The following is an 11,326-nucleotide window of genomic DNA, read 5'->3' as shown; positions in this document are numbered from 1 at the left end:
GTTCCATCTGCATAAACCAGGTGTGGTGGTCCATACCTGTACTCACAGAACCTGGGAGATGGAGGCAGGGCAATCAGGAATACAGGATGGTCCTCAGCTATATAAAGAGTTTGAAGTTAGCCTGGGCTACATGAGACCCCTCCTCAAAAAAAAAAAATTCAGAAGGCTATTAAAATCTGGGCTTTTGGGAACTGGAGGCTGGAGAAATGGTTTGAAGCTTAAGAGCACTTACTGCTCTTCCAGAAGACTTATATTCAGTTTCCAGCATCCAAATCAGGCAGTTCACAAGCACCTGTAACTCCAGTTCCAGGTGGATATCCAATACCCTCTGGCTTCCATGAACACCAGGCGTGCACATGGTGCACATATACTCATGCAGGCACACATACACATAAACAAACAAATAAATCCAGGTTTCTTGGCCCCACACACAGACTTTGTAGAACATGAGACTTGGGTTTGCGATGGAGCTGGTGGTCCTCAGACCACATTTTGAAGATAACTGGTTGAAAAGATAGAGAATCACAGCTGGAAGCAGAAGATGAAGAGGGAGTCTCCTGAGTGCTGCCTCAGGTCACAGCCTCATCCAAGTGGCCTGGGCTTCCTGGCCCATGCCAACACTTGGAGGTGGAGGCTGGTACCTACAGCCGTCCACAACAAGGTCACTCCACAAAGCCTGACTGAGCTCTTCTTCATGGCAGATGGCTAGCTTGGCTGGGCAGTGGGAAGCCACAAGAAGGATGTTGTGTTAGTCACATTTCTCATTGCTGAGCCAGGATAAGAACGACAAGAGAGAACGGGTTTATTTTGGCTCACAGCATAAGGATCCACAGTCCATCATGGCGGAAAAGTCACGGCAGCAGGAACTTGAGGTGGCTGGTCACATTATAACCACAGTTATGAAGCAGAGAGAGGTGGATGCTAGAGCTTAGCCCACTTCTTTATTTAGTCCAGGATCCCTGCCATGGAACAATACCACCCACACACATTTAGTGCAGGTCTTCTTACCTCAGTTAACTCACTTCTAAAACTTCATCAGACACATGCCCAGAGGCTTGTCTCCTAAGTGATGTCAGAACCTGTAAGGTTTACAATCAATATTATACATCACAGACATGTCTCTGCACTCAGAGGAAAAAGCATCTCATGGACCAGTTCCCCCAATGCAGCAGTATGGATCCTCTTGTCGGCCTGAGTGGGCACGCATGCTCAAGCCTGATTGTATCTCTGCTTTTCTCGGTGTATAAGCAGAGGATCAGAAACTTAGTTTCTTAGTGGGGACACGGCCTGAAAGGAGGGACAGAGGAAGGATGCTGAGCAGCAATGGCTCTGGAGTTGACATAGGACACAGGTCTGTTTGGCTTTTTCTTATGGAGCTTGTTTTCCAATCCAGCATCCAGGCCTTAGCCAACAGGCTCTGTAAATACAGCCGGGCCCAGCCTGACCCCGCTCATCAGAGCCAGTCCATGAAGTGGCTTCAGCTAAGGCTTGGTGGTTTGCTTTTCGTTGTTGTTGTTTTGTTTTGAGAAAGGGTCTCATCGTAACCTCAGACTGGCCTCAAACTTGCTGTGTAGCCCGGGATGACCTTGAATTCCTGATCCTCCTGCCTCACCTCCAGAGTGCTACAATTACAAGAGTGTGCCAGGCTGTCGTGTGCTTCGCAAGCACTCAACCAACTGAGCCACATCCTCGGTCCTCAGCTCAGGCTTTGACAGCAGCTGTGTGAAAGGAATGAAGCCCAGGTGAGCAGGTCTGAGGAAGAGACAGACAGGTAGAGAGAGACCGAGCTACAATCACTAAAATAAAGGGCAGGGGAAAAAAAAAAAGAACCTGGGGTTCAGAAGTCTAGTCCTGGTCCTGTAACTCATTCTGGTTTGTGAATTTGGACTAGTAACATCCCAGGTAACCCTGGGCCTCAGTGTCTCCAACCTTGCAATAAGAGTTTGGACTGAGTGAGCGCATTCCTAAACCCCACTCCCCACCCCGCAGCTCTAGGAGAGCAAGGTCTGTTAACACATGGAAAGGAGAGAACAGGAGAAATGGCCCCGTGGGGCAGGAGGCTTGCTAGAAAAGCAGTATGACTTCGGAGGTTGGTAAGATAGGTAAGATTGGCCGGGCAGTGGTGGCACACGCCTTTAATCCCAGCACTCGGGAGGCAGAGGCAGGTGAATCTCTGTGAGTTCGAGGCCAGCTTGGGCTACAGAGTGAGTTTCAGGACAGGCTCCAAAGCTACACAGAGAAACCCTGTCTTGAAAAACCAAAAAAAAAAAAAAAAAAGATAGGTAAGATTGATGGGAGAGGAAGACAGACTCTCTGGTTCTTAACTCTAGCCCTGCTGTTTGGGTCCCCCTAGCTCCTGCCCCGCTCCTCTCCCATGCTCCCATCAGTCTCTTCTCAAGAGCTATATACAACCAGACTCAGGGCATCTGAGCTTTCCCAAGTCTCTCCTCCAAGATCCCCTCTGTTGCTGCTCTCTCAGCCAGGACCCTGAGACAGACAGGGATTGGGAGGCAGCCATAGGCCTGTACTATCCAAGGCCTGGCCTGGATGGGTCAGCCATCTGGGACTTCTGCAGGCCAAGCTTGTCTGCAAGCAGCTCCAATCCCCTGCTTGGAACACACTGGAAATTCATTCATCACCCCCACTCCCACCCAGGCAGCAGAATAATTTGGGGCCCAGCTTAGCTGGCCTTCTGGGGCCAAATCCTATGGTCAAGGATCTCCACTCTGCTGTTGGGAAAGAAGCTTGGCAGGGAAGGTGGGATGGGCTGACCCTGATGACTCCAGAGGGCGGTGTTGTCTGTCTCTAGCACTCTTGACACCCCTACCCCCACCCTGGGTGCCCTCCTGTGGCCTGGAGAGGCTTTCCAGACCCAGGCAGGCCTTCATGTAAGCCAAGGTTGGCCTCAAACTCACTGTATGACCAAAAGTGACCTTGAACCTGTGCCTAGTGCCACCACCTCCCAAATGCTAGGAGTATAGATGTGCACCACCATGCCCTGTTTTATGCAGTGCTGTGGACCAAACCCAGAGCTCCATGCATACAAGCAGGCATTCTATTAACTGAAACATCCCCGGCCCTTACTTTATTTTTTGAGATGAGTACTGTAACTCAGGCTGACTTTGGACTGTATCAGTCTTCTTGCCCCTGGCTCCAAAGTGCTGGCATTATATGCATATACCATCATGCTTGTAAAATTAGATCCAGGTACACAGACAATGTCTTCAGAACTGTTCTCTCTCCGTGTCTAAGATGGCTTCCATTATATCGCTCATTCTTTTCCTCTTTCTTTTTCTTTCTTTCTTTCTTTCTTTCTTTCTTTCTTTCTTTCTTTCTTTCTTTCTTTCTTTCTTTCTTTCTTTCTCTTTCTTTTTTTTCCATGACAGACTTTCTCTGTGTAGCCTTGGCTGTCCTGGAATTCGCTCTGTAGATCAGGCTGGCCTTGAACTCAGAGATCCACTTGCTTCGGCCTCTCAGGTGCTAGGATTAAAGGTGTGTACCACCATGCCCAGCTATATCATCCATTCTTGTACAAAGTGATTACACTACTCCACATCAAGATGAAGAACTGAACTTCTCTCACCTCATAACTTCCATGCCATACAGCTTCTTCTCTTGGGTCATTCAGTGTAGTCCATTGGTTCTCAACCTTCCTAATGCTGCAACCCTTTAATACAGTTCCTCATAATGTGGTGACCTCCTAACCATAAAGTATGGTCATTGCTACTTCATAACTGTAATTTTACTACTGTTATGAATCATAATATAAATATCTGTTTTCTGGTGGTCTTAGGCAACCATGGTCATGATCTATAGATCTATGAGAACCACTGCTCTAGGGAGATCCAGCTGCTGTAAGAAGTCAAATCTGATTACCACGAGACCACTGTACCAGAGAAGCCTACTGTCGACAGCCCCACTGAGCCCGGCTTCCAGCTGTCACCACCAAGGCTGCAGACATGTGAGTGATGTTGTCTTGGGTCCTCTTTACCAGCTCACCCATCAGCAGAGAGAGTGTCATTAAGTGGTCTTAGTTAATGCCTCAAAGGACATAACTGGAACTGGTCCCAGTACCATGGAGACACCTGCACTTACATGCACATAGCCACTCACAGACATGTACACACATACACATAGTTCAAAATAAAATGAATTTTAGGAGGCTGGAGAGATGGCTCAGCAGTTAAGAGCACTGACTGCTCTTCCAGAGGACCCCGGTTCAATTCCCAGCACCTACACGACAGCTCACAACTGTCGGCAACTCCAAGATCTGACACCCTCACACAGACATACATGCAGGCAAAAAACGCCCATGCACATAAAAAAAATAAATAAATAAATAAATAAATAAAAATTTTAAATGCTAGGGCTTTGTAATTTAAACAATGAATTCAAAAAAATTTAAGGGCCTATCGAGGTGGCTCGCAGTTAAGAGCACTTATGCTCTTCCATAGGACCCAGGTTTGATTCCCAGCTCCCATGTGGTGGCCCACCACCAACTTTAACTCCAGTCCCAGGAACTTGATGCCCTCTTCTGTCCTCTGAGGGCACCAAGCATGCATGTGACACACAGACATACATGCAGGCAAAACACTCATCTACATGAAATAAAAAGTTTTAAAACTGTAGGAGTTTCTACAATCGGGGCTGGAGAGATTGGCTCAGTGACAAAGAGTGCTTGCTGCTCTTGCAAAGGACTGGAGTTCAGTTCTCAGAACCCCATCAGATGCTTCACAATCCCCTCTTCTGGCCTCTTTGGGTACCTGCACACACGTGGCACACACTCACCCCAACATATAGACATACACATATTAAATAAATAGGAAAAAGAAGCAAAAAACCTGAGATGTTTATAAATCCCAAGAGTATTCCAAATGGGGGGAGGGAAGAACACATTGTCCAGTTGAGTCCTACATGAAATCTTGAGCTACCGAGTCTGCGGGGCATGATAAAATGGTTATCACTTAAGGCTGTGAAACTTGGGTCATTTGTTCCACAGAGACAGAACCTGGAACAGACGGTGACTCCACGTCGTCTCTCCCAAGTAGTTTCAAGACCCCTTCTTGCATGTTTCAGATCTCTCAAGCAATCGTTCCATTAAAACGTCCTAGAAAAGAGAGCTGGGGAGGCAGAGATGGCTCAGAGTTAAGAGCGCTGGCTGCTTCCCTAGAGGTCATGTGTGGGGTTCCCAGCACATTGTCTCTCAGGCGCCTGTGTTTCTCCTGAAGTTTGTCTGCTCCCCGTGGGGAGACTCAGTCCTTCTCTGCATCTCTGTCAGTTCAGCTTTCCCCAGACACACAGAGACACTTCCAAGAATACAGACCCAGACTCCAGATTTGTGAAATCCCCTCCTTGTCTATGGATAGTAGGGCTTGCCCCAGGCACCCATCCATTCCTCTGAGAGCCCCTCCTCACAGCCCCAAGCTAAGCCAATGGTCCCTCTTCTGCCCCACTGTCCCTGAGCACTCCTCCAGAAGAACTGTAATCACAATCTACTGACGTTTTTCTTGCCCCCCCCCCACTCACCCTCACCCTCCCCGTGGTGAGAGGCCCTACAGGAGAGAGTATCCTGGCTTAGCTTCCCATTCTTGGCCTTTTAGCACCCAGAAAGCTCTGACTGTGTGTGGAGTAGGCCTGGCCCATCACACTCCCACTGAGATAGCCCATGGCCCGTGGCCCACACTGCTGTGTTCCCTGCCCTCCCCAGAGTACCGGGTAAACCAAACATAACAGACCCACAGGCTTTCCTCAGGTCATCATGCCAGGGCCTTCCTCTGGCCCAGGAGAGGCTTGTGCTAGTCCTGAAGATGGAGATGGCCTGGGATACAGGGTGTGGGTGACCGCTAGTTGACTCCCTGCAGACCCCTGGGTCCTCAATAACAAGGATGTTCCCTCTTCTTCTCTGTACTTTCTGTCTCTGGCATGAATCTTGTTGGCGCCATTGGACTTTTAATATTTTCCATTCATGGCTGTTAGACAACATTTCACCTCAAAAATGCTTCCTCCCCCTCACCAAAGGGCGTGCCTTTCCAAAGAGGAACCCAGGATTGAACCAGTAGAGGTGACCTACCCACACTCTAGGCCTTGGAGTAGTCACAGCCTAGCCCTAGAAAAAGAGGTGACAGAAATGTCCTCCCAGCCAATGGAGTGAGTTCCCAGGCTGCCCGGGGCTTCACGGTCCCTCAAGAAACATAGGTTCTGTGACTCTGTTCTATCTGAGGCCCCACCCCCACCCTTCTGTCTATTCTCTGACCTTGGCCAAGAGGTTCTGCTTCTGTGGGCTGTATCGGTCTCCCCCGGAGAACCATGGTGCTTATCTTGCCTGGCGTTTGTGAGGCCCTCAGACTACATGTTTGGGTCATCCAGGAGCTGTGAGAACTGGGAAGATAGCTCAGTCTGAAAAATGCTCTTCACAGGAGCACCAGAACCTGACTTTGAATCCCACCCACCCTCTCCCCACAAAATGCCAAGTGTAGTAGTGTATGCTTATCTTCCCAGCCCTGGGGAAGAGACAGGCAGATCCCGGGAGCTCACTAGTCAGTCTCACTGGCAAATTATAGGTCCCAGAGACCCAGGGTTGACCTCTGGTTACCACATGCATGCTCACACATGTATATCTGCACACATATGTGCACATGAACACACACACACACACACACACACACACACACACACACACACACACACACACTTAGTCCCTGGCCAGAAAAGCCCTTTCTGAGGTGACTCTCTACTTCTGCTTTGATGATCAAAGATACCTACCATACTACCCATTTCCTCCCATACCTCAAGGAGGAAAGGCACACCGAGGGAGAGCGAGGGTCCCTATGGGTAAGCCCAGAATTCCCAAGTCAGCTTTGCCCATAGCAGATACCTGGGAGCCACTAGCTCTGTCCCAGGCCAGGAGATTTCCGTCACCACCGTCCTCTCTGGACAGCACCCAGCAGCGGACCAATAGCCTCTACTCCCCTAGGACAGACTGTCAGCCGTGGGAGTGGGCTGTGCGATCAAGGCCACCCTGCCACCATCATCTCCCTCATTGCCCTGGGAACTAATAGGTGCTCTCACTAGAGGATTAAGCATGGAGAAAGCTTGTTGCCTGTGCCTTGCAAGGAAGGATGATCCCACCGGTGGGGAGAGCTGATAGCGGCTTTTTCTCCTCCTGGGGAGGGAGAATCTGCAGGGGGCTTTCACAGCCTAGAGGAAGGAAGTTAGGAGGAGAGCCAGGTTCTGCCTAGTAGAGGCTCAGCCTCTTCCTGGCCCCAGCAGAGACCAGAGCCCTCAAGCTTTCGGCCCACTTTCTCCACTGCCAGGGAAAAAGCCTAGGGCTAGAGACCCCCCCCCCCCCCCAGGCTTGAGCCACATGACTGCCTTCTTCAGAGGAGGTTCCCGGTTAAGGAACAGGGAGAGTGCAGAAGCTGCTATGAAGGTTGCTTGCAGCGCTCCATCCCAAGCTTTGGGGCAATGATGGACACTAGGTCCACGTTGGCCCCCAACCCACAGAATGACAGCCTGGACTCAGCTCAGGCTAGACCCTGAAGGGATAAAAAGAGGATTGCTACGCTTACACTCAGCGTGAATTGGTTCTGTGCGTCAGGAAGAGTCCTACTTCCCTCCTCTCCCCCTATAGGCAAATGGGGCGTCTAGTTCCTTATTAGCACACACCTTTAACACGTATCAAAGTCTCCAGGCTGTTCCAGTCACAGATTCCCTGCCCCAAAACGCCTCCTTCCCCACCTTTTACTATTCTCATATGGTGCCTCCAGGTTTTTGTTTTCCTACCTAGGGCACACTGGAAGGCCAGCTTGTTGGCAAATGTGAGCACCAGCAAAGCCCTGGGCTTTAGAACTGGAGAGATAGCTGGGTTGGTAAAGTGCTGTCTCACAAGCCCGGGAACCCCCCTTGTTTGACCCCCAGAATCCACAAAAAAAGCCAGGCATGTCAGGACATGCTTGTCATCCCAGAGACGGTGAGATGGGAGGTGGAGACGGGCAGATGCCAGAAGCTTGCTGGCCAGTTAGCCTAGCCTGCTTTGTGACATTCCAAACAGTGAGAGACCTTGTCTCCGACCAAAAGTGGAAGGTACTTCAACCAGGTGTGGTGGCACATACTTTTAATGCCAGGACTTGGGAGGCAGAAGCAGGTGGATCTCTGTGAGTTCAAGGCCAGCCTGATCTTCAAAGTGAGACCCTGTCTCAGAAAAACTAAAGAAGGAGGAGGAGGAGGAGGAGGAGGAGGGAGCAGTGGTGTAGCACTGGAGAAATGATAACTGAAGTTGTCCTCTGACCTCAACAGCCGTGTGCACACGCATGCGCAAATGCACCTGCTCCCATACATTCACCCACATGAAAACCCACGTTTTCACACATGCAAAACAAACAAAAGGTTCCTTCTTTCCTTCCCTCCCTCCCCCCTCCCTTCTTTCCCTTACTGAGAAGGGCCCTGGGCATGCTAGGCAAATGTTCTACCACTACAGGCCTAGCCCTCAACCTTTGATTTTAGAAACAGGTTCTCACACTCCTGATCAGGCTGACTTTGAACACACAATCCTCCTACCTTGGCCTCCCAGGTGCTGGGATTATGAATGTGCATAGCCACTCCCAACAATTACTTTCTTTTTCCTACCTAATTTTTCTCCTTTGTGAGTTTGCAAAATATACGTCTTTTTAAATTTTAATTGTATGTGTTTGTGTGAATGTGAATGGCATGGAAATCAGAGGACAACCTCAGAAGTCAATCCTATTCTTCTTTCTTGTTTTGAGGTAGGATCTCAGGGCCTGGTGGTAGACTCACACCTTCAATCCCAGTACTTGAGGCAGAGGCAGGTGAATCTCAGTGAGTTTGAGGCCAGCCTGGTCTACAGAGTGAGTTCCAGGACAACCAAAGCTACATGGTGTGACCTTGTCTTGAAACCCCATCCCCTCAGAAAAAAGAAAGATAGGGTCTCAGGACTGGGGAGATGGTTCATTGGTTAAGAACACTTGCTGCTTGCTTGCTGACCTGGACCTTGATATCATCCCTATGCTAATTCCCTGCCAGGTTCCATCCTCCTGAATGCTTAAGGGAAGTTCCTTGTCTGTGTATCCTGCATATTGGGCGTTAACAGCTAAGATGCAAGATTGTAAAACATCGGTAGTGAACTTCTGCCCTCCAGGGTTCTCCCATTGTGCTGTAAGCCTATATTTAATACCTCCTCCTCCTTCAATAAACGGCATTCGGCATTAAAAACAAACAAACGAATGAATGAATGAATGAATGAATGAATGAATAAATAAATAAATAAATAAATAAATAAATAAATGAAAACTTGCTGCTCTTCCAGAGGACCTGGGTTCAATTCCCAGCACCCACCATCCACCATGGTGGATCACAACCATCTGTAACTCTAGTTTTAGGGGATCTGGTGCTCTCTTCTGGTCTCCATGGACATCAGGCATGCATAAAATAAAAAATAAAATGAAAGTAAATAAGTTTTTTTTTTTTTAATGGTCTCTTTGTTTTTGTGTATGCCACACTAGATAACCTGGAAGTTTCCAGGGATTCTCTTGTTTCTGCCTCCAATCTCCAAGTTTCTAACACATACATTTAGGCAGGACATGTTCAAACCACAGCACTTCAGGTTTTTTGGAGAGCCTGACTAGCACACTACCAGCTCTCACAAATTACTCCATCCCATAAGACCATGTAAATTCAAGTTCAAAGCCGGGCGGTGGTGGTGCACGCCTTTAATCCCAGCACTCGGGAGGCAGAGGCAGGAGGCTCTCTGTGAGTTTGAGGCCAGCCTGGTCTACAGAGCAAGTTCCAGGACAGCCAGGGCTGTTACACAGAGAAACCCTGTTGTGGCAGGGGTTGGGGGGTGGGATGGTGGAAAGAAGGAAAAAAAAAAATCTCATAATTTTTAAGCATAGTAAAAATTAAAATTATAAAAATGTCCTTAAGGCAAAAGACAGTTTCATAGCTCAGATTGCTATGGGATTATAAATATTTTTGGCTTGAATATTTCTTGCCTTCTTGCCAGTTCAGGCCTATTTTTTACAGTTTTTTTTTCCTTTTCTTTTATCCAGAATTATTTCCAGAAGGAAGTGGAACTCTATTTCTTAACCTAAAAATTGAGATAATTGGACTAGAAAATAGTTCTTACTGTGTCTGGACCACAGATTCTTCTGAGAATCTGATAAAAGAGAGAGCCCTCAGAAAAGAGCACATTTTTAAATGTGCACAATTGCTGTTGTTCTGAAACTATTCTTGGACCCAGCATTAAAAGCTCCAGTGAGGGAACACTTCTTTCTTTCTTTCTTTCCTTTTTTTTTTTTTAAAGACAGAGCCTTGTGTGTTTTTGAATTTGCTGTATAGCTAAGGATGACCTCGAACTCAGGATTTTCCTGCTTCCACCTCCCACAGGCTGGGATCACAGGGCACTACCATGCCTGGTGTATGCAGTGCTGGGAATCAAACCCAGGGCTTTGAACTCAGGGCTTCAGGCAGGAGCTTAGAACTTTACTAACCGAGCCTCAGAGGTAAGTTGTTTTGTTCTGTTCTGTTCTGTTCTGTTCTGTTTTGTTTTGTTTTTGAGACAGGGTTTCTCCATATAGTCCTGGCTGTCCTGGAACTCTCTGTAAACCAGACTGGCCTCGAACTCAGAGATCCACCTACCTATGCCTTCCAAGTGCCGGGATTAAAGGCGTGTACCACCACCACCACCACCACCACCACCACCACCACCACCACCACCACCACCACCACCGGGCTTCAGAGTTAATTCTGATGCCACCATGACTCCTGTTTTGAGCAGAGTTCTTCCTGCACTTCCCAAATCTCCAGTTCTCTTGTGGAAGGAGAAACAGAACCGTCAGCTAAAACTACAAAGAGCTCAAACACCGTAAACCAGACCTCTCCACTTCTGTTCATTCCAAGTATTCACTGGGGGGAGGCATGGGAGTGCAGGCCTGCCACCCCAGTACTTGGGTGACTAAGGCAAGAGGATCATGAGTTCAAGGCCAACCCAGGTTAACTAGACCGTGTCTCAAACAAAACAGCAGAGTATTTACTAAACTCTATTCCCACTGACTACTGCTGCTGAACATACCATCGCTAAACTTAGTGACTTATATGATAATTGTTTGACTCTCGTGGTTCCAGGAGAAACGGGGCACCACTTGGCAGCCCCTACTCAGACTCATATGACAGTAATTATATGGTGTCATGATTTATTTGTGGTCTGATCACAATCATGTGCTAGAAGCTTAGCTCCCAGTGTGAAGATGTTGATGATAGAACTATTAGAAAGTGGGGCCTAATCAGAGGGAATTGGAGCATTGTCCTCAGC

This window comes from Peromyscus eremicus, chromosome 7 (assembly GCF_949786415.1).
Source record: "Peromyscus eremicus chromosome 7, PerEre_H2_v1, whole genome shotgun sequence".
Lineage (NCBI taxonomy): Eukaryota > Metazoa > Chordata > Mammalia > Rodentia > Cricetidae > Peromyscus > Peromyscus eremicus.
The sequence above is the reverse complement of the archived record's forward strand: the minus strand, read 5'-3'. Positions refer to the sequence as shown.